At 46.3% G+C, this 24,339-nt stretch overlaps 1 protein-coding gene across 9 annotated transcripts in view; it reads left to right on the forward strand.

Moving 5' to 3' along the window:
• Positions 1-24,339, forward strand: part of LOC138453236 (circularly permutated Ras protein 1-like) — a 332,082-nt gene that overhangs the window by 92,603 nt on the left and 215,140 nt on the right. The window lies entirely within an intron of this gene.

Genomic DNA, 24,339 nt, shown 5'->3' on the forward strand with positions numbered 1-24,339 from the left:
AAGTGTTTAGTATATAAAACCCATGTTGGCTTATCACTTCAGTGCTTATAACTTTGCTCTTGGGGGCATGGCCTTCGGCCATGCACCCAAGGCTCTAGGTCCTGGCCACAACCACCACAGCATATCACACCCATTGTGGCTTGTAACTTCACTACATATAAATTTGGTCTTGGGTGCATGGCCTTCACTCTAGGCCCTCCCCACAGCCACCTGATTGATGTTTGATACTACGGATGTATCTATAGCTGTGATATGCTGCAGTGGTTGTGGCCAGGGCCTAGAGTCTTGGGTGCATGGCCAAAGGCCATGCCCCAAAGAGCAAAGTTATAAGCACACCCACCGTGATTATTGTTTGATCTACTGTGTCTAGGCCCTTCCAATGAAAATTCGAATCTGCCTACCGTGATTATTGTTTGATCTACTGTGTTTAGGCCATCCCAATGAAAATTCTAATCTGCCTACCGTGATTATTGTTTGATCTACTGTGTTTAGGCCCTCCCAGTGAAAATTCGACTCTGCCCATTGTGCTCTATTTTGCAATCCATAGTGCCTGCCCCTGTATACTGTGTTTTAGACCTTCCTAACTAAAAATCCAACCTGCCCAGTGTGACTTCTATGATTAAGGCACTTTGACTACTATGCTCTAAGGCACCTGCTGTTAAAGCATACTATGCGCCTAAGCCTACCCAACCAATAATGAATCTGCCCATCATGATTGACTAATCCTTTGACACCACTCACTTACCCTACTGTGTCCAAGAGAGACTACAAACTACCTTATATCTTGACACACGGCTGAATATGTTAGGCCAAAGCACCTCACACCGTATCCTGACACTAGCTACCTCACAATTCCTTGCATCCTGCATCCTCACTTCTTATCTCGCAACCATCCCAGAAAAGAATAGATCACACATCCTCAACCCGTCATCCGTGGCCACTAATCATAGCAGCTCACCCTCCTCCAACTACACCCCTTACAAAATCCTAGGGGAGTACACTACGCTCCAATGTACCACAACCAATAGAAATCTTAAACTACGCGCCAGACTTCCCAACTATACGATCCATTGACCAGATCGCTACCTCCTACTAACAAGAAAACTAGCTTTCACCGCACCATGACACCTAATACTGCCAAACGGTGTATCACACCACTTGCTCCTGGTGCCACTGTTACTCAGACCACCACACCCCGGCACAAGGCTACTGCTCTTACCAACCCCTCTCCATGCCTAACACCAGTTAAAATAGATAATCAGCCTCTCAAAGGTGCACTCCTCAATGCTAGGTCTCTAGTGGCTCACGCTATTGACATAGCCTACCTAATTTCAGAAGACAACCTGGAATTCCTAGCTGTAACGGAATCCTGGTTACACGATGCCGCTGGACCCACACTAATGCTAGCCCTCCCGGAAGGATACACCATTTCCAGACAAGATAGAGATGGATCCAGAGGCGGTGGCATAGCCATTATCTCTAGAGAGAGCTTATCTATGAGAATAGCCTCTCCGACAAACCTTGCAATCCTGCGAATTCATCTCCATTAAACTTCCTCTAAATAACTCCCAATCACTCAACATGCATGTAGTTTACAGACCTCCTGGGCCCATTGGATCATTTGAGGAGGACCTGCATAATATACTTGCCAATAACCTTAAGCCTACCTCCCAAGTATTGCTCCTGGGCGACTTTAACCTAGGTGTTAACGACCCCTCGGATGAACAGGCCCTACAAATCGCCAACTATCTCAATGCATTACGATTAAAGCATAAAGTAAATGAACCTACTCATATCAAGGGAAGAACTCTGGACTGGGTGGCTGAATACAATTCCTCAGCCACCATAACAACAACTACCTTGTGTCCATGAGCCTATCCACTACCAGACCAATTACTATAGCACCACAAGTATCACCACCGTGTCTAACCAGATTGAAAAAGAACATCACTATCGACAGCGTAATTCCTAATATTCTACCCACTCTAAACTCCCTGCCAGATAACCTTGACCCTAGCACCCTGGTTCAGGAATATAACAAGATCATGCTCTCCACATTGGACAAGGTTGCCCCTCTAAAACTGAGACCAAGCAAGCCCAAAGCACTCCTTAACAAATGGTTCACCCCTCAACTAAAGGACTTGCGCTTACTAAAAAGAAAAGGTGAAACGGCCTGGCGGCTTTGTCCCTCTAGCGAAAATAAAATGAAGCTAACATCCTCGGCCTCACAATACAAAAAGGAAATTGGTCTGGCAAAACACAATTCGTATAACGAATGCGTTGCCAACTCTAACTCTAGCATGAAAGAACTAGTCACAATACTAAGAGAATTAGAGTCTTCCATCTCCGTACCGGATATCTGTATCAAAAACAAGACCTGGTGTTCGGAGATCCAACAAGCCTTAACCAACAAAATAAACACCCTACAAAACAAAATAAAAAATAAGAAAGATACCCTGAACTTATCACAGACAATTATCCCTATCCCACCTAATACTAAAACTACTGGTCTTAATAATAGATTCAACTTCACGAAAACTTCCGTCCTAGAAGTTGAAAAAACTATCCTATCATTAAAACCCTCCAACTGTAAAGGAGATGTCTGCCCTGCACACATCATAAAAGATGCCGCAAGAGACCTCTCTCCATTCATTTCTAAATTGATCAACGCTTCCTTTGCTTCGGGCACTGTCCCAGTCAACCTCAAACAATCATGGGTCCTCCCACTTCTAAAGAAGCAAACCCTAGACCCACTCATCGCCACAAACTACCGCCCTATCACAACGGTACCATTTTTACTTAAAATCTTGGATAAGGTTGCGTACTCGCAGATCCAAAAACATCTCGAGCTACACAAACTACTAGGGGTCAGACAATCTGATTTCCGCCCGCTAGATGGGACGGAAACTGCACTGATAGACTTGAAAACACAGATAGATGAGCTGAGAGACAAAGGGAACACAGCACTACTACTGTTACTTGATTTCTCAGCTGCATTCAATCTGGTGGATCACAAGGTCCTCTGCAAACACCTTGACTCAGTAGCCCACTTCTCCACAGATGCGGTTAAATGGATAGAATCTTTCCTGAGCGGCAGAACCATCAGAGTATTCTCCCTATCAGCGGCGGCCGATCCTACCCGATCCTGTGCGGAGTCCCTCGGGGCTCCTGCTTGTCCCCTACTCTGTACAACATATTCACCAATCCATTGTTCGATGATTTGGACGTTCTGGGTATCACCTACACTAACAATGCAGATGATACACAGATTCTCTTCCCACTTTCCGGGGATCATGGCAAGGACTTGGCACTGGTGAATAGGATCTACTTCATCATTCAGGCATAGATGGCCACACACGGCTCATGCCTGAATGATGACAAGACAGATCTGATAATTCTTGGCACCCCTTCTAACATGTCCAAACTAGGTCACGAATAATCTTCTTTCATCATTAATGGCAACAACATCACAGTCTCTAAGGAGGTGAAAACTTTAGGCTTTTACCTGGACGCCACCATGTCCTTCAACAAGCAATTGAAATCCCTAGCCTCTACCACAGCTTATACATGCAAGCTTATTAGAGCTGGCAAGCCTTTCCTTTCCAACGATAGCTGTATTATACTGGCCAGAGCACTAATTCTATCCAGATTAGATTATTGTAATGCCCTATACAGTAGCGCTAACAAAGCCACCATCCAAAAACCTCAAGTTTTACAAAACAACGCTCTTAGAGCTGCACTAGGCATTATCAAAAGAGTGCATATGACTGCAATCAGACACCAGTATAAGTGGCGTTCTACCCATAACAAAATTCAGTTAGAAATCGCTTCCTTGACACACAAAGCACTTCACAATGCCGCCCCCAGCTACCCAATCAACAAGGTGTCCATTAAAACCTCCAGCAGGCCCACCAGAGCTGTCAGCTCTAACTGCCTGGTGGTACCAAGATTCAAGACCTCCAAAATCGGCGCTAACATCTTCCCTGTGAAGGCCACTAAACTTTGGAATTCACTTCCACAACAGCTGAGAGCTGATCAACCCTATCCTCTTTTCAGAAAGAACCTCATTACCCATCTTAATCTGACCGAAGACTAGTCCCAACTCTATTCATGACATTTCCGCATACCCCACATACTAGCGTGTACATTTCTGTATATTATGATGTACATAATTATTTTTTAACTCTATTTTATATGTATACCATTGCATACCTCTGTATATTATTATGTAAATATCTTTGTTGAATCTAGTACGGCCACAATCTGAGCCATACCTATTCTGTATCTCACGTGTTAATGTATCTTGTTCACCATAATGTAACTTGTAAGCTTTGCATATTCTTTCCGCGCCCTGCTACTTCAGAGTCTGGTGCGCATTAGAAATTCAATAAATGGTTATGGCTTGGTGGCTACTGGGGTCACACAATTATACAGCCACAGCAATCGGATACCATATTGTGTCATCTTGGTGGGCAGTGTGTCAGCCCTGATAGGGTTGATATTATTAGCTGTCTGGCTTGGCTGCCTCCCAACAGCCATGTGGAACAATGCCCAGGTAGCTGCTTCTTTGAGGAAGGTCAGCACCTTCCTCACCGAGCACAGGGACCAACCCAGGATGCCCCCTGGGAACCAGTGCTTCAAAGACCACCTAGAGCCGTGCCCTTATTCAAGGAACAATTTCTTGGCCTTTTGAACAAGATCACCAAAGCCAATACCCCTTCCATCGTGCTTGGCGATTTTAACTTATCGGCCGATGATCCACCAGATAAACAAGCCACATCTCTTCTTTCCGCTTGGACACTTTATGGTTCTCTCAATGGGTGAAAGGGCCTACTCACACAGGTGGGCATACGATGGATTGGGTACTATCATATCGTCTACCCATCACTAATATGTCTGTGACGCCCTGCCCGTGGTCCTATCACTATTTATTGACTACCCTACTCTATAATCCAGCTTCCCCTTTGAGACTAGACGCTGTCCCTAGACCCATGAAAAGAACCAGAAATCTGAAAATCATCACTTCTCAGAAACTGACTAATGCACTTGCGTTTAGACTTGGCCCTCTTGAAGATTTTAATCAAACAACCGACCTGGCCATACATATTACTAGTGCCCTGAGTGAGGCCATTGATGCCCTTGCACCACTTAAAGGTAAACCTATAAAACTGTAAACTAATAGGAATTCCTGTTTTTTTTAACGATTCCATCCTTGAGCTCAGACACCTGAAAAGGGCAGGGGAAAGAGAATAGCTGACACATCCATCTCCTCAATCAGTCTCTTCATACAAACACATGGTAAAGAAGTTTAAGGCGGCCATTGTTGAGGCTAAGACTTCTAGCTCCAACAATAGGATAGCCCAGGCAAAATCGAGCTTGATGGAGTTCTTCATGATCCTGAGGGAATTTGAAGGTAGAGCGATTACAAAACTAGCCCTGAATAAGGACTCAGCCTGGTGTCAAGGGATTCATGATGAATTTGTTTCTAAAATTGCAAGACAACAGCAAACTAATTTGACCAAAGAGGGGCCAGCACTTTTGTTGGGGATATCATCAGCCCCCACCCTCCCAACCCCCCTCCCAGCCCTCCCAACACCCAAGTCTTGAAGGCCAGGCCAGAGTTTAACTTCAACCAATGCACGAGGCTTAAATTCAAAAATCATAGCTGGCATGAAACCCAACTTCTGCCGGGGAGATAGCTGCAGAAACTGGTGAATCTCTCCTTCGTCGAAGGCCACGCCCTGCTTCTCAAAGAGGCCTGGATTACCCTATTGAAAAAGAACAACCTCGACAGGGATGTCATTTGGTGGTCGCCAGGGGTCTCACCTGCAACCCCTGAGGACTCCCTTGCTACCCCTGTGGTCTACCTTGCTACCTCCTAAAAATAAAAATGGAAGCTCCCGGGCGGTGGCACCTTCTCCATGTGGCTCAGAGTGGTTGGCTTTCTTATTCGGGCTTCATAAAAAAAACAGGGGGTTCCACAAGTGTACGACTTTGAGCAGTGACCCTAAATAAGAAAGAATAGGAATAACAAATAATATGTCTTTCTGGAATTCTATGCAATAATTGCTAGATTCATTAAAGGTTTATTTCAGGCACACTTCAGGGGGTGAGTCACTGGTTTAGTCTTTTCCGAAACACCTCAAATTCACAATGCAGACAAACATCTCCAAAAAGCATTTAGAGTAGAATAAGCATCCATTTCGGACTATGGGCCTAATTCACATAGTGTTTTCCTATGGGATTGCGCCATTATAAAATGCTTCTATGAATCAGGACCTTTGTATTTTGCTTTTCGAACGTTGCAGTTATTAAATTTTTTTTCTGCCGTTGTCAATGTGTCTAGCTTTCCTATCTCCATGGCATGCTGTTCAGGATGTCTGTTTGCATGTAGGAGGTAACGTGTGCCCAGAGTATGGGATGCTGTGTGAGTTGGCTGCTTTCTCTGCGCTACTCTAAATTCTTGAATACACAGTTATGAAACCTCCCAATGGTATGTATTTTGCTAACCTCTGAAGCCTGAAAAGTAGATCCATGCAGGCTTGACAAGTGGTCAAATTTGCACCAGACCTGCAGATGAACTGGCCTGTTGTTAAATCTCAGTTAGCAGTTTTATGGTATCCAGTACAGAGTGCTTTTTGACTTGGAGAACATTCAGACATGTGCTTGCTCATTTTACTATAGCTGGTAAGCTAGCTACAGCCGGTAAGATAGCTCAGGGAGTTGAGCGCTTGCTGCTGCAATGTGTGTGTGATATGCAGGTTGCAGGTTCGAATCCCTGCAATGCCAACTCAGCCTTTCATTCTTCTGAGGTTGATAAATGAGTACCAACATAGGTTGGGTGATTTTGTATGAATATTTGTTCTATATAAAGCGCTTAAGGGTAAGCGCTATATAATAACACATCATTATCATTTGGCCTTGGACATCTGCTTGCATTCACAGTAATTTGGAAATATGTGCCTATACACACTGATATTAATGATACATATGGTGATCCATTCTTGTATGAAATGCATATGCTGGTCAGATAGCACAGCAAGTAGAGCGCTCGCTTTGACATCCGTGCAGAGCCTGCCGACGCAGGTTTGAATCCTGGCAGGGCCTAACTCAGACTTTCATCAGTTCGAGGTCGATAAATGAGCACCACACACCGTGGGTAATAATAAGCAGCGCTCCGATGCCTGAGGGTTCGTAGTGCTATATAAATGCAAATTATTATTTATATTATATCAAATTACAATTATATTGTAAAGAAATTTGTTGTAGTGTACTTAGGAACAATGCTACTTCCTTTTGTCAACGGGTGAAAGGTTGTGTTCCATCGCTTCCCGTTATGTCACTACGGGGTGGGGTCATATATGAAGAGATGAAGTGTGAGTAAAATCCCCAAGAAAAACTAGATGGAATAATTAAGCATTGGGGTGGCAACCGGGTGGGAGAATTGATCCAGGAGGGCTGCAGAGACCCCACCATTAAAAAGTATAACAGGAGGGTTCCCAGACAGGGGAGTGACCCAGGAAACCCACAGATATCCAGCAAAAGATTAATTAAGCATTGGGGTGGCCCCCAGCCGGAAGAGTGGTCCAGGAGGGCTGCAGAGACACAACCATAAAGAAATTTCTGATGTTTGTTAATCTGCTTAGAATCACATGCTGTGCATAGGTCCGACATCCAGTGGTCACTGCGGAGTATTGCATTTTGTTTTTCGTAGTCGAAAAGGGGACGTCGACAAGGCGTGTCTGTAACACTATCCCTATAGTGACGTGCGTTGTACCCACAATCCCTCACGCGTCGAGGTCCCTCAGATTGTTTTTTTCCGCCCAGTTTCTGGTCGCCTTTCGCGGAGCTCCTAGAGAGACATTGCTATACTTGCCACGGACCTCGGTCCTTTTGTCATAACTTAATATACGATAACGATCCCTCCCCCTCGACGTTAGCTGTAAAGCTGTTTCTCCGCCGAACTGATTTTCGACGGAGAGGAAGAGCGGAGGAGATCCTTCGGCGCTGCCGAACACGTGGCCTGGCCTCGACGGCCAACTTACAGTAGGGAGAGTGGGGGTTAAAACTTTGTCTCTTCTCTTTGAGAATGTCTTTCTTTCTCCCCTTTCTTTCCCTTGGGGTTGTTATCGCCAGCTATTATTGCCTCAGCTATGGAGAGGACACCATTTAAGTTTTGCCCACGCTGCAGGGGCAAATATACTTGGAAAGATAAGCACAAGCTCTGTAATCGTTGCTTACCCCTCGATCACATAGAGAACAGCTGCGCAGCCTGCAAGCTCTTAAAACCCAGGACTCTTAAAGAACGTAGGGTTAAGAGGTGGGCGGACTACACGATGTCGAAGTCAGTTTCCTCACCCGCTGCCGCTGTTACTGAAAGTGACGAGGAGTGCGATAACTCGACGTCCGTTACGGAAGTCATGAACCCCCAGAAGGAGCGCTCCCGCTCCTCGTCGTCCGTCCCCGGCCCCGACGGGCTCGGCTCACGCCCTGCTTATGGGGATGAACACCCCGGCGACAAGGACGCACACAAACCCCATAAGGCTAAACACACTACCCACGGCTCTTCTTCGTCGAGAACGAAGGATCCATCAGCGCCGAAGGGGACGCAGGGCACTCCGGCGTCTACCGCAGACCGTAAAGGTCACAAGCCCCACCCGCAAACGCAACCGCGACCAGCGATTGGGCTTCCATCTAACACGGGCGCTACCCCAAAAACATCCGACGCAACGCTCCATAGAGCAACCGTCGAGGTACAACGCGCAACGCACACAACGTCGACACCAGAGCCCTCGACGGACAAAATCGTGGTCGAGAGCCTAGCGAGAATTGTCGCCGAAGACAAACGTACGCGGACGACGAAACAAACGTCGAATACCACGTCGAAAAAACATAAAAGTAGCCAGGAACTCCCCCTTTCTCCAAAGGACGCTTCCGAACTACCTGAAGGCTTTTCAGAAGGAGACGGGGGCCTCTCGTCGACGTTGTGGGAGCGTTCGAAACGATTCGAAGGCGAAAACACTAATTTCCCCCCTCTAGACTATTCAGGGGTACCCCATGAGACCCTTGAAAGACTCCATTCTTGCATGGAGAAAATGGAAAGGTTTCTAGGAAACCAAGACCCACCCACTCACAAAAGACAAAGAGAATGGCCACAGGATGACCCTAGAGTCAAGATTCCTAGGCTGGTTGACCTCACTGAGGAGGAGCAATACCTCCAAGAAGATGAGGAGTGTTTGGGTGGAGAAGAAGAGGTAGAACTTGAGGAAGAGGGGTTCGAAGAAGATCCTTACACCACTGCTACAGGGTTTGAAGAGGATACAGCTACCTCGCAGCCCTGGCATTCACCGTCAGTGCAGCCTTGGCAATCCCCATCAGTACATTCAGACCCTGATGCCTTTCTCCCTTCTCCTCTCAAGGATTCACATGGGAACTCCTCTCCCATAGATGACCAACCTTCCCTCAATGCACTATTGCGCAAGGCAGCAGCGCATTTTGAGATTGATACAGGGGAAACTCTTCCAGACATTGACTTTGTAGAAAAAGTCATCAAAGAAAAAGCCCCTGTTAGCCAATCTATTCCACTTCTGGCTTCTATTAAAAGAAGAATTTCTCCTTCCCTTACTAACCCAGCTTTAGTAAGAGGGGTCAACCCTAGAATAGAAAAGCTCTTCAGCCCTTCATCCTCTGACCCTTTATACATCAGAGGACATTCTATTCCGGACTCCCTTGTGGTTACCAACACAAGAAAAAGAGCAGGGGTGCCACTATCCACTAGTGAAGCACCTCCAGACAAAGAAGGCAAAAAACTCTACGCACTGGGGAAGAGAATCACGACCTCCGCCGCCTTCTCTACTAGAATTGCTAATAACAACTCACTTTTAGCTAGCTACGCAGATGCACAGTGGAACAAGCTGCGCAGCGAAGCAGAGGAAGCACCTGAACCTCTGCGTTCTCGCCTGCTAGCTATAATATCAGAGGACACACTGGTAAACCAGGGCATCGTTAAAAACTCCCTAGATGCCGCTGAGACGGCTGGCCGCTCCCTAGTGCAGGGAATACTTCTCAAGCGCCACGTTTGGCTACGCAATTCAGGTTTTAAGCCCGAAACCCAAGCCTCCCTCATAAATAAACCCATTGAACAGACGCATCTGTTTGGGAAAGCAGTAGATGAGGCCCTAGAACATGCTAAAAAAGAGTTTGATACCATCAAGACTCTTGATCAAATTTCTAGGCCCCCTAACAGGCGAGGCTATGGTAATAAACGCTCCTTTCGTGGCCAAAGACAGCAGCAGAACCAACAACAACAATATTACTCTGGCTACAACTGGCCCACTAACCAGGGTAACACCCAGTTCAGTCAAAGAGGCCAACGCCGTGGCAAAGGAAGAGGTCGTGGCTCCAGCCCCAGAGGTTCCACGCCCAATACCAGCAAATGACCCGAAAATTCGGGTCCCCTCCCATGCATCACCGGTCGGGGGCCGGCTAACATCGTTCCTTTCAGCATGGGAGGGAATCACGTCAGACCGTTGGGTATTATCCACCATAGCCCACGGATACTGCATCGAGTTCAACGGTTCCCCGAAGTACAAACCCCCACGGAACCGACGCATGACACCACAACACCTCTCCATTCTTCTTCAAGAGGTGGAAGAACTACTGAAGAAAGAAGCTATAGAGCCCGTCCCCCTATCACAGGTGTCACAACTCGCTCCCTTCGCTCCCGTTCCCGCCACTTGGGGGCATGTTTTGGGGCTTATTCCTTGCTGGACATTTCCTCCGAACCTAATGCCACAGTGCTGTAATGAATTGGGAGCGCTAAATCCCTATTTTCCAAACTACTTCCCTTCCGGATCCATTCCAGGTTTTTGGCAGCCAGCATGCTTCTTTAACCAAATGACTGTGCTTCCCAGAATGCCTGGCCCACTGCTCCACCTCCACCCTTGCAGGACAAGGTTGGGTGGAGGATAGGCAACACCTGTGGCTGCAGGTGCAGCAGTCAGCACACCTGAGGCGTGTGCTCGTTAAACAGCTTTAAAAGCCTCAGTCTCACTTCAGTCCAGCGCTGGTCATCGTTTGCAGTGTTCCTGTTTTTGACTAGTCCCTGGTTCTTGGTTCCTTGCCTTTGTACCTACTTCCTTGTTCCTGTTTTCTTGTTTCCTCCGCTCTGAATTTCGGATTCATGCGCTAATTGATTTCTGCTCCCTTGATTTCCCTTTTTGTCTTCCCCTGTTTGCAGGCAGCAATTCTCAGTGCTTTCCCCTTTTAGATGCAGCCCAGTTTGTCTGTGTTCTATATTTCTTTGACTCTGTCCTTTGCTGCTGTTACCCATTTGCCTTAGCCTTCCTCTTAGTTTAGTTTCCTGTCTTTTCCTTGGAGGGGTAGGGAGAAGTTTGCATAGGTTATTTCGTTTTTCCCTGCTCCTGATCCTTACTTTCTAGAGGATCCATTCCATGTTTTCCACTGCACTTCTGCATTTATTTTCCCTTTGATTATTAGGTGTGGTGTGCAGTAGTAGCTAGCTCCTGTGTGAATGCTTATGTTTTCCTCACTATTTTGTAGACACTATTCCCACTTAGGTATTTAGTTTTCCTACCATTGCGGTTCTAGCCTTTCTGGGTCCCAGTTTCTTCAACAGGATTCATGGGCTAGCTGACATTCAAGAGGTTATCTCGTCCTCGTGAGTACAGTTCTTAAGTTCCCTTATGTAATACCATCAAGAGTGTTAGTACACAGATCCTGTCATTGCTTGCCCTCCACGTGGGTTTAGCGCTGTCAGTACCTGTAACAGCAATTGGGGGTAAGGCGCTTGCCGACTTTCCTCGCGGGCAGGTGCTTACCCCACATCCCTTTTTATATATTGGTTTTGATGTCACACTCTATTTGCACTCCTGGGTTCTAGCATACCTGAGTCGTAGTTCCTGGGTGCACATTTCCCTTGCCATATTCGCTGCCTTTGTACTCGCCTGACTAATCTTGACAACAGGTAACAGAAGGTATTTATTCAGTGTACTTCCTTGTACCCAAAAAGGACTTAACCATGCGCCCTGTATTAGATCTGCGCCCAGCGAACATATTTGTCAAACCCCAAAAGTTTCGTATGGTGACCTTACAGGAGGTAGTCCCACTGTTATCACAAGGGGATTACATGACAACACTGGACATGAAAGATGCATACTTTCATATTTTAATGTTGACATCGCACAGAAAATACCTCAGGTTCAAAATAGAGGACAAACACTACCAGTTCAGAGTACTACCCTTCGGGATAGCATCTGCACCAAGGGTATTCACGAAAGTACTGGCAGTGGCAGCGGCCCACCTGCGCAGATTATCCATCCCGGTATACCCTTACCTCGACGACTGGCTCATAACAGGGGATTCTTACGAAACATGCTTCTCCAATACCCAAAAGACCGTAGACCTTTTGTCCCAACTGGGCTTCTCCATCAACGAAAAGAAGTCCAGCTTAGACCCCAGCCAAACCAAACAATTCCTAGGGGCTCTAATTCGAACAAAGGACGGCCTCGTATTCCCCTCCAACGAGAGGGTCCAAAACATGCTGTTTCAAATTCCCCATTATGTAGCAGGCCGAGAGGTGACGGTACGCAAAGCAATGCGCTTGCTAGGGATGATGGCGTCATGTATTTATTTGGTACCTCACGCGCGTCTGCGCATGCGCCCAATGCAAGAGTGGCTCTACAGCAAGTGGTGTCAGGCCAGCGGACAATGGGACGATCTAGTGGTGGTCTTGCAGGCCTTGGTTCTCTCGCTACGGTGGTGGACAAAAGAAAACCTGTTATTAGGGAAAACTTTTGCCACACCCGCAGTGGAAGCCACTCTAACCACAGACGCATCCCTTACAGGATGGGGGGCTCACCTATCCCATCAGACGGCCCACGGAGTTTGGACTCCGAGCTTAGCATCCAAGCATATAAACCTGCTGGAACTACTAGCGGTGTTCAAAGCACTGAAAGCCTTTCAAAAACAGCTACAAGAAAAGACAGTGATGGTCCTCACAGACAGCACCACAGCCATGTACTACCTCAACAAGCAAGGAGGCACTCACTCTCCAGGACTGTCCAAACTGTCCCAGAATATATGGAAGTGGGCTCTCAGACACAACATGTTCCTACTGTCACAACATGTACCAGGGGAACTCAATCTTCTAGCAGACAAACTCAGCAGAGACTTCCCCCTGCCCGGAGAGTACGAATGGCAATTACACAAAGACATCGTCTTAGACGTCTTCACTCAATGGGGTTTCCCGGAGATAGACCTGTTCGCAACTCTGGAAAACTCACAATGCCAAAGTTACGCCTCCAGGTACCCCCAGAACCAGTCCAAGGGGAACGGTCTGTCGATTCTATGGTCAGGGAAATTTGTTTACGCCTTTCCCCCGACTCCCCTTCTCAACAAAGTGGTGCACAAGATGCATCAGGAGCAGGTTACAATGATACTAGTGGCCCCAATGTGGGCCCGGCAGCCATGGTTCGCTCACTTGATGGAGATGTCCCTATCTCCCCCAGTGAAACTTCCCTGCCCGTACAACATGCTGTCACAAGACAAGGGCAGAACACTGCATCCATGCCCTCAGACCATGAACTTAGCAGCCTGGCTCCTGAGATCATAGAATTTGGACATTTACAACTCCCACAGAGATGTATGGACATCCTCAGGGAAGCCAGAAAACCTAATACTCGACACTGCTATTCTAGCAAATGGAAAAGATTTGTTATCTGGTGTAGAGGTACTAGCATCAACCCAGTTGACTGCTCTCCTACTGACATTATTCTATACTTGACCCATTTACTGGATTCAGGTTTAGTGTTCAATTCCATTAAAGTCCACCTAGCGGCACTTTCTGCATACACCACTTCCCAACTTAAAGTGTCGTGGTGGAAGATACCAGTTATCAAAGCCTTCATGGAGGGGGTAAAGAGGATACACCCTCCGATAGCTAACCCAGCTCCCGGATGGGACTTAAATGTGGTACTTTCCAGACTCATGGGCCCTCCCTTCGAACCCATGCACAAGGCAACTCTTAAAGATATCACCCTTAAGACTGCTTTCCTAATAGCTATCACCTCCATTAGGAGAGTAAGTGAACTACATGCTCTTTCTGTACTAGACCCCTTCGTAACAGTTCACAAAGATAAGGTGGTTCTACGCACACACCCAAGGTTTGCACCTAAATTCATCTCGAAATTTCATGTAAACCAAACTATAGAACTACCAACGTTCTTTCAAAACCCTTCCAACTCGGGAGAAAAAAGTCTGCATACACTAGATGTACGCAGAGCTGTCATGTTCTACATGGAAAGAACAAGACCACTGAGAAAGACTAATCAGTTCTTTGTCTCGGTGGCAGCAGGAAGAGAAGGAGATGCGGTCTCAAAATCCACTATATCGAGATGGATTGTTCAATGCATCACTCTCTGTTACACTCTTGCTAAGAGAGAACTACCCTTCAAGCCAAGAGCACATTCCACTCGAGGCACGGGGGCTTCCATAGCATTCATTGCAAATGTTCCCCTTGAGTCCATCTGCAAAGCGGCAACCTGGAGTTCTGTGCACACATTTACAAAACACTACTGTCTAGATGCACACTCTAGATCTGATTCCCAGGTTGGGCAGGCAGTATTAAGACATCTTTTCTCTACTGTTCCTTCTCATAACCCACCGCCAACTCCGGGTACTGCTCGCTAGTCTATGCACAGCATGTGATTCTAAGCAGATTAACAAACATCAGAAGACAATGCATTACTTACCGTAAAAGCATTTCTGATGGTTGTATCTGCTTAGATTCACATGCGCCCACCCTTCCTCCCCGCTCGGATGGAAGGAACATAGACATCCTTTTATATATATTTCTCTCTTTTCTGTACTCACTCACGTCTAAAAGGCTCCCTCAGGGCAGAAAAATACAAACAGAGGGACCTCGACGCGTGAGGGATTGTGGGTACAACGCACGTCACTATAGGGATAGTGTTACAGACACGCCTTGTCGACGTCCCCTTTTCGACTACGAAAAACAAAATGCAATACTCCGCAGTGACCACTGGATGTCGGACCTATGCACAGCATGTGAATCTAAGCAGATACAACCATCAGAAATGCTTTTACGGTAAGTAATGCATTGTCATATACTGGGAAGGTTTCCAGGCAGAATAGTAACCCAGGAGAACCACAGAAATCCAGTAAAAAATATGAAGAAACAGTAATTTATAAAAAAAACGTGAATGTTGAAAGAGAATCTTATTTTGGCTAGTGAACTTTAACAAGAGGGCACAGCTAAAGCACAGGGCACCTGGTTGCATGACCTGTAATGGGTGGGCTGAAAACTGCGCTACGCCTAGGGAAGACCCCATTGAATAAGTGAACTGTGTGGCAAGTTGAAATTGAATAAACCAAGAGGAATCATTGAATATGGGGAAGGGAACTGTAAGAATGTACTGTGCCTCGCGGCGGACGCGCGCGCTCTCGAGCTTTTATGTAATGAGAGTCGCGTGACCGCAGCAAGGAACGGCAGTTGGCGGAGATGAAAGGCGGCCTGAGGAAAGAGGGGCGACTAGCGAGCTCCGTGTGAAAATAAACAACTAAATGTTTATTCAGTGTGGCCTCCCTTCTTCAAGTGGCGACGAGGATGGGCACACGGAGCTTGCTGAGGAGCCCAGCGACGTTCCTTTGAAGCGGAACGTGCTATTTATAGCTGGATACAGGAGGAAGCCGGTGGAGAGGTGGGGGCCTGAAGAGCAGCTGTCTCAGCAGTGCCTTGGAGCGTGGCGCTGCAGGGGGACATTCTCCCCACTCTCACGTGAACGGCCACACAAGGAAAGGCTGTTTGTCCTGGTGGGTGCTGCCCAATCCCCCTCTCATTGGACACGAAGGTGAGGAGCAGGGAGAGGGGGGGTTGGGGGCACAGCCAGGGAGGAGGTGTAAGGAAGGAAAATTCGGAGTAGATAAAAAACACCATAAGAGGGGTGTGTTCAGAACAGGACAGTAAAGATACAGCAAGGTGAATCCCAGTGGCGGGTAGTGCACACAGGAAGACTTCCTCCCAGAGGACAGTAAAGTAACGGCACAGTCTTAAATATATGGTGTGTCGAAGTAAGACTGTAATGTGGTGAACAGATACTATTCACATATAAGAATCGCCTAGGGGACAGCACAGGAGACTGGCAGAAAGTATTGAAAAAAAATAAAGTAACACCAAAGGCGAAAATTGGAAAGTAAGCCACTAAGTACAAGAAAATGGCTGCGGCAAGTATGGCACCTCCGCCATCGTTCCTGTCAGAACCTGGTGCTCCACCTATAAGGTGGGATAGGTGGAAGAAGCTGTTTGACACGTACCTGATTGCCATTGGAGGGGATAAGTTTGCAGCAGCAAGAAAGGAGGCAATCCTGCTGCACAATTTGGGAACTGAAGGCAGAAGTGTTTATGATGGATTACCGGATCCTCCACAAGAAAGCCAGGGAGAGATGGACCAGTATTCTATAGCAGAAAAGAAGTTGGAAGTCCATTTTGAGGCCAAGAAAAATATAACATTTGAGAGACACAAGTTCTTCCAAAGAATACAAGATCCACAAGAGCCGGTGGAAAACTTCATTGCAGCGTTGAGGTCTCTTAGTCATACGTGCGAATTTGGGCCGCTCACAGACTCTCTTATAAGGGACCAATTAGTCCGTTGCACAAATAACATAAAGATACAAGAGAGGTTACTATCAAAGGATGCATCACTGGAGTTGGCCATAGAAATGGCAAGGAGTATGGAACAGACCCATAAATATATGACCACTATGAAGGGAGACAAGTCAGAGGGAGAAGTGGCTGCTGTAAAGGGATTTCGCAAGACTGGCTTCAACAAAGAAATCAAATGCTACAAGTGCGGTAGTAACCGTCATATTTCCACAAGCATGTTTTGTCCAGCCAGGAACATCTCGTGTTTAAAATGCAAAAAGAAAGGGCATTTCGCAAGAGTGTGTAGGGAATCAGGGACGGTGCAGAGCATTGAAGCAGGAGGAAGAATGTCGGAACAAGGTGAAGATTTAGAAGTGGGAAGGAGCAACAAAACAAAACATGTATTGGAAGTAACAGAAGTATCAAGCAAGGGAGGTGCACCCACCGATGTATTCATGGTTGATGGAAGAGTGGTGACAATGAAGGTGGACAGTTGCTCACCGTGGACATTAATGTCCAAGACGACATTTTTGAGTTGCATGCAAGGAGACGTGACAAAATTAAAGGAGCATAATATTGAGCCGTATGCATATGGAAATGTTAAAATTGGAATTATAGGGATGTTCCGAGCTTCCATCAAGTATAAAGGGAGGACGGCCAGGATGGGGTGGGATAAGATGGTGGAACCTTTTGCTAAGGGTGGCATTGCTGCACCAGACTTTGAGTTATATTATTTATGTGCACAAGCACAATTCGTAAAACACTGGTTTGATCCTAAGGACACCGCTCCACACATATCTATTGAAAAACACTCTGTCCGCCCTAACGACATACGTTCAGTCCTCCTTAATCCACGTTACGGTGGCACATGCCCATTTGACCCGGTATATACAACAACGCAGGCCTGGGCCAAGATATACAGAAGAATCGACGTGGAATCCCCCTACGACCCGGAAGTTCCCTTATGGGACTTCCCTGGCATCTCCCCCACGTTTGATCGGGCCCTCCAGCAATCCTGGGATCCTAACAAGCTTTTTACACTGGGCGATATGTTCCCTGAGGGGGAATTCTGTGATCTCATAGATTTCGTTGCTGTGGTGGGCAGAGGTCAACTTAAACACCTCCAATACTACAGAATGAGGGCGGCCTTTTCGGCGAAATGGCCAACATTCCCACAAGAACCCCACTCCCATGAATGTATTAGATCAATGGTGTCTTCAGATGGCTGTGGCAAGGGGGTCTCCATGTTATACACCCTGGTTCAAGCCCACTCCCCATCACGTAACATGATGAGAGAGGTCTGGGAACGAGACACAGGCACCCAGATAGATGAGGTCCGCTGGGCTCGGTACTGTCAACTAACCCGATCGGTGTCTATGAACTCTGGACTACGTCTAATCCAATTTAAAGTACTGAACCAACTCCATTATTCCCCCTCCAGGGTGGCTAAATTTGTGGATACGTGTACGGGCGCCTGCCCTAAATGCGACTCCCCTGCTGCTGGGCCTTATCACATGTACTGGATGTGTCCCAGGGTGGCTGAATTCTGGAGGGAAGTGGCAACGCTCCTCGAAGACATTACAGCCATTCCGGCAGACCTCTCGCCCCTGAAATATCTCCTGGGCGACATAGGGAAGGTGAAGGAAACTACGAGGAGGCTATTCAATATATCATGCGTCATCGCAAAACGTTGTATCCTTAAACACTGGAAATCCCCCAATGCCCCGACTAGGGCCTCCTTCCTGAAGGAACTATGTATGGTAAATGATGATGAAGAATTGTTTATACTATCAGTACCGTCGCCCTCTCGCCCCAAGGACATCTGGTCACTGCTGCGCTTCTATCTTTGTGACCTGGATTCAGACTCGGACACAGCATCTGAACACACACCCTGATTTGTGTTATCTGCCTATCTTACCAGTGATGTTTTTTGTATTTATACTATGAATACTGTGATGTCCCACTGTTGAATGCTCCCTCTTTGTATGTTAATGACAGTGTATAAATTAATGCCGTGCTTGTGAACTGCTCTCTTAATAAAAACATGTTAAAAAAAAAAAAAAAAAGAAGTTAAAAAAAAAAAAAGTATAAAGGGAGGAGCTGTGAAGCAGAGATTTACGTAACTCAAGAAGGTTCTTCACTTCTGGGATGGGAAGAACAGTGGAAATTGGGAATTAGGATACAGGCGAATGCGGAGAGACTAGTTGATGTGGCTGAATTGAAGGATAAATGGGAAAAGGAGTATCCCATGGTGTTTCAGGAGGAACTGGGATTGTTGAAAGGTTTTGAACATGAAATTCAATTAAAGGCAGGGGCCAGTCCGAGGGTGCACAAGGTGAGACCAGTACCTCACGGATTGAATGAGAAACTCAAAGTAGAAGTGGAGTCGTTACTCCAAAGAGGAATAATAGAGAAGAGTGAAAGCTCGGAATGGCTATCGCCGGTAGTAGCAGCTAAGGCCAATGGAGACATTAGGTTATGCGTGGATTTGAGAGATCTGAACAGAAATATACTAGTGGATAGACATCCCTTACCAATAATAGGTGATCAGCTATCAGTACTGAGCAATGCCAAAGTGTTTTCAGTTATTGATCTTTCACAAGCTTATCATCAGATCCCGTTGAAGGAGGATTGTCAACACCTGACAGCATTTATCACAGTGTTTGGTTCATTTAGATACTGTAGGATGCCATTTGGGCTGGCGTCCGCAGCAGCCGTGTTCCAAAGGGTCATGGAGACGGTGTTGAGTGGAGTGAAAAACATTATTGTGTTCCAGGACGATGTGTTAATATATGCTAGTTCTACTGAAGAACATGATGAAGTGTTGAGACAAGTGTTAAGCAGATTGGGTGAGGCAGGGTTGACGGTGAAGAGGAGCAAGTGTAAGATTGCGGTACATAGGGTGGAATATCTGGGACAAGAGATAGATGAGCAAGGGGTGAGGCCAAAAAAGAATTTGGTGGAAGCAGTAAGGTGCGCACCTGTACCCAAAGACAAAGAGCAGGTGAAATCATTTCTCGGTTTGGCCGAATATTATCATAGATTTGTGAAAGATTTTGCCAAGGTATCAGTACCTCTCAGAACGTTGCTAAAAAAAGGAGTGAGGTTTGAATGGTCTAAGGAATGTGATGTGGCTTTTGAGTGTATTAAGCAAGCAGTGGGTGAGGCACCATCCATAGGTAGATTTGAACCCAAGGACAAAACGGTATTGGTAGTGGATGCGAGCATGTTAGGATTGGGTGCGACGTTAGTGCAGTACAATAAGGACAATACTGAGAGAGTGATAGCATTTGCGTCTAGGACGCTAAGAGGGGCAGAGAGCAAATATTCTGTCATTGAAAGAGAAACTTTGGCAATGTTTTGGGCAGTGAATCATTTTAAGTTCTTCTTGTGGGGAAGAGGATTTGTGGTTAGGTCGGACCACAAACCACTGGTTCAGATGTTTGAGAGTGGCAGGTGGGCCACGGGTTCTCCAAGAATAAGCAGGTGGGGTCTGGGACTCCAAAACTTTAACTTTGAAGTGAGCTATTTACCAGGGAAGCGGAATGTTGTGGCAGTCTGCCTTTCCAGACTGCCTCTTAAGGGTGAACCTATAGAGGACAGAGTGACAGAGGAGGAATTAGTGGTAGCAGAGGTAAAAAGTGCGGTCAGCAAGGAGGAATGGGCAAAGGAAGAGGACTCTGATAATGACCTCAAGTTAGTCAAAGGTTGGACGGTTACGGGGTGGCCAGAAAGAAAAAATTTGGATGGTAAATTCAAAACTTGGTGGGAAGTAAAAAATGAGTTAAACTTATGTGAGGATAGGTTAAGGAGGGGGAGGTGCATTGTTCCTCCTCATTCCCTGAGGTTAGTACTAATTGAACTGGCTCATCAGGGGCATCCTGGAGAAGCGGCTATGAAAAGGAAATTGAGGCAGAATTATTGGTGGCCGGGAATTGACAGGTGTGCAGAAAGGTATGTCAAGGATTGTATAGTTTGCCAAACGAGTGACAAATGCAGAGTGGTGAGAGAGGCTCCAATAATTCCAAATGTGGTACCGGACCAGCCGTGGAGTAAGTTAGCAGTGGACATAATGGGTCCGGTGGCAGGTCTGGGAGATGGGTTAAAGTTCGTATTTGTTGTAGTGGATTTCCATTCAAAATGGTTTGAGTGGGAGGCTGTAAGGGAGGTCACGGCAAGGGAGTTAATTGGATTCTTAGAAAAAGTATTTCTTAAGGAAGGAGTCCCGGCGGAAATTGTATCAGATAATGGGGTACAATTTGTGTCTGGAGCAATGAAACAGTTTCTTGCAGGATACAGTATAAAACACACAAGGACGGCTCTATATAATCCTAAAGCAAATGGACTTGTCGAAAGAGTTAACAGGTACATAAAGGGGGGCCTGCAGATGGCCATGAATTCGAGGCAACCATGGAGGGAAGTATTAAGGATGCTGACATGGAATTATGTCACTACGCCTCATTCGGTGACGGGAGTATCCCCATTTGTTTCAATGAAGGGAAGGGAGCCTGGGACAAGGCTTTGTCCAGGATGGCTAGGAATGGCCAGAGTGGTAAACGTTGACCGTAATCAGATTATGAAACTTATTGCATTGAGTCAGGAAAGAAATAAGGAACTGTTTGATGACAGAATGAGGGTGAAGGAACGTGATTGGAAGGTGGGAGAAAAAGTGTATGTCAAAAATCCTAGACTAGTGAACAAGTGTGTGGAAAGTAGATTTCTGGGTCCTAAGAAGATATGTGCAGTAAAAAGTAATGTGGTAGTTCTGGAAGGTGGTGAAGTTTGGTCGAAAGGAAGATTGGCGAAAGCGGGTGATGAGGAGAGGAGTGAAGATGAGGAGCACTTGAGGAAGGTGGAGAGGAATAACATTAAATTTAATGAAAAGGTGAGAGGAGAGGTGACGGATGAGAACAGGGAAAAGGCAGGTGGGAAGGTCAGAGAAGATGATAGTCAAAGGTCAAAAGTTGAAGAGGATTCTTTACATAGAGCCAGGTCTAAGCCGGTGTGGATGAGGGATTATGAGACCTGACATTATAGTGTTCAGGTTGTGTTTAAGGTATCTACAATGTAATTGTACATGGAGGATAATAGGTCATGTGCAAGTTGTACAAGTCTGTTGATATTCTGTTATATTCTGGTCAAACACATTTTCTGATTAAGTTTAACCATAAGTGTTAAGTTTTACATTAGTGTTATAGTATTTCATGATATATATTTGCTCTGTTTGAGGGGGAAGATGTGTAAGAATGTACTGTGCCTCGCGGCGGTCGCGCGCGCTCTCGAGCTTTTATGTAATGAGAGTCGCGTGACCGCAGCGAGGAACGGCAGTTGGCGGAGATGAAAGGCGGCCTGAGGAAAGAGGGGCGACTGGCGAGCTCCGTGTGAAAATAAACAACTAAATGTTTATTCAGTGTGGCCTCCCTTCTTCAGGAACCCCTAAGGAAACCAGTTGAACCTTTGTGTTAACAAGTTGAACTTTTGTGTTCTATTGAATATGGGGAAGGGATCCCCTATGGAAGTGTTTTGATAAGTGGAACTTGACAAGTTGAACATTGGTGTGAAATCAAAGGAGTTTGAGCTTGGGCAGGGGAAGCCAGAGACACGTATTGAAGAGTGTGAACGAGAGGGCTTTGAATTTGGGAAAGGGAACCCGGATAAGCCCAAGGAAGTAAAGTACTGTAAACTTTTGGCAATTGAATCCTGATAAGCCTTTGGAACTTTGTGAACATGAGTGTCTTGAACTTGGGGAAGAGAGCTATAGAAGAGCTCCAACGACAAGTTGTTTAACTTTTTTTTCCATATAACCTTTTATTAACATTTTCACAACTTTTACATACATTTATAACCACCGCACCCCTGTGGTCCAACCTCCAATGTGGAAGCTCTTCTTGAAGCCTGCTGAGTCTTCACCTCTTGAAACTAAACCACCTGGTCTACACCACCAGGCCTAACAGTCTCATTCTCCTTGGGCACCAGATCCCCCTTGCCCCTTCCTGGAGACACCCCATAACCCTTGACCAGTCTTCCCGAAAGCCCTGTTGATCTCCCTGCAAAGAGTAAGTAGCCCATTCCAATAGAGCAAAATTCCACACTTTCCCACCCAGTCACTTTCGGATGGTGGGTCCTTTGACTTCCATTTTTGTGCTATTCCCAGTGCACCCACCATCATCGGGATTATGTACATTTTTCACTTTGCTTTGGATGGTAGCTCTTGCAGTTGACCCCCAACCCCAAAATAGACAGGCCTCTGTTACTGCCTCCCTTCAGATTCAAAGCCTCAGCCAGAGCCTCTCCGATTAATCTCCAATATTCCTGGATGTGGGGTCATTCCCACGAGATATGGTTCCAGGTGCCCACCTGTCCGCATTGTCTCCAGCAGAGATTCGAGACAAAGGGGTAAAAAGTATGTAGTCTCTCCGGGGTTAGATGCCACTGGAACATAAACTTTGTCCATATTTCTTGAATGTTTAGGGATATAGTCAATTTTGGTATGTTGGCCCATAACTGCTCCCAATCCCCTGTTTCTGTGACTTGACCCTGTATCCCCTGTCAATAAGTCATATATTTCCTTTCCCCGAGTCCGATGTTAAGTATTTCTTGAATGGGGTTAAATCTCTCGTGGCTGCCCCTTTGATTGTGGGGTATGTGACCCAATGTCTTATCTGGAAATATCGAAACCTCTCTATCTCCTCCAACCCAAAGTCTTCCTTGCACCGGGTGAACCTGTTAGGTTCTGCTCCCTTGAACATATCCCACACATTAAGGCATTCCCCCTCCCGCCATGCTCCAAAGGCCCTTCCCCATCCACCTGGGGTAAACCCTGGGTTGTCAAAGATTGGGGTAAATGGTGATGGGAATGTGGTAATGTGGACTCTTTTTATCGCTGCATCCCAAGAGTCACCTCCTACTGACAATATTTTGCTGTAATACATTTTCCTGGGCCTATCTACCTTTGGTTTCCACAGTACCTCCTCAATGTTTTCCCCTATCAAGGCCTTATCCATTGCCCTCCAGATTTTCCTCCGATCATCTTTCAGCCAGTCCCTCAGTATCCTTATCTGAGCACCCCTAAAATAAACTGTCAGATCCAGTTCCCCCATCCCCCTCTATTTCTCGGTAGCATCATCACCCTCCTAGCTATCCTTGGTTTTTTGTTATTCCAAATAAACCTGCCTGTATGTTTTTGAACTGCTCGGAAGAAGCAGGTCAGGACTTGTAAAGACTTGTAGAGTCATGAAATAATACAGCAATTGTGGGAGAACCACTATCTTCAACACATTATTTCTACCCAGCCTTGTTATTGATAGGGGCCCCAGTCCATCAGTTTACTTCTAATTGCTTCTAGTAAGGGCCTGTAGTTGGCTGCAAATAGTTCCCTGATTGTTTTGGTCAGTTTTATACCCAAATAGGTTTAATGTTTCTTGACCCATTTGTATCTAAGGCTGCTCTTAAGCCCCTCTTCGATCTCCCTTGGAGTTGTAAGGTTCAATATTTCCATTTTCAGGGGGTTGATTTTTAGCCCTGCTACCCTCCCGAAACATTTCATCTCCCTTTCCATAGCATTAAAGGAGCCCTCTGGGCTTCGCAGCTTCACAAGCATGTCATCTGCAAAGGCAACCACCTTGTGGACCCTTCCCCTGAATATCATCCCCTCTATA

Source organism: Ambystoma mexicanum, chromosome 1p (genome assembly GCF_040938575.1).
Source record: "Ambystoma mexicanum isolate Mex_15411 chromosome 1p, UKY_AmexF1_1, whole genome shotgun sequence".
NCBI lineage: Eukaryota > Metazoa > Chordata > Amphibia > Caudata > Ambystomatidae > Ambystoma > Ambystoma mexicanum.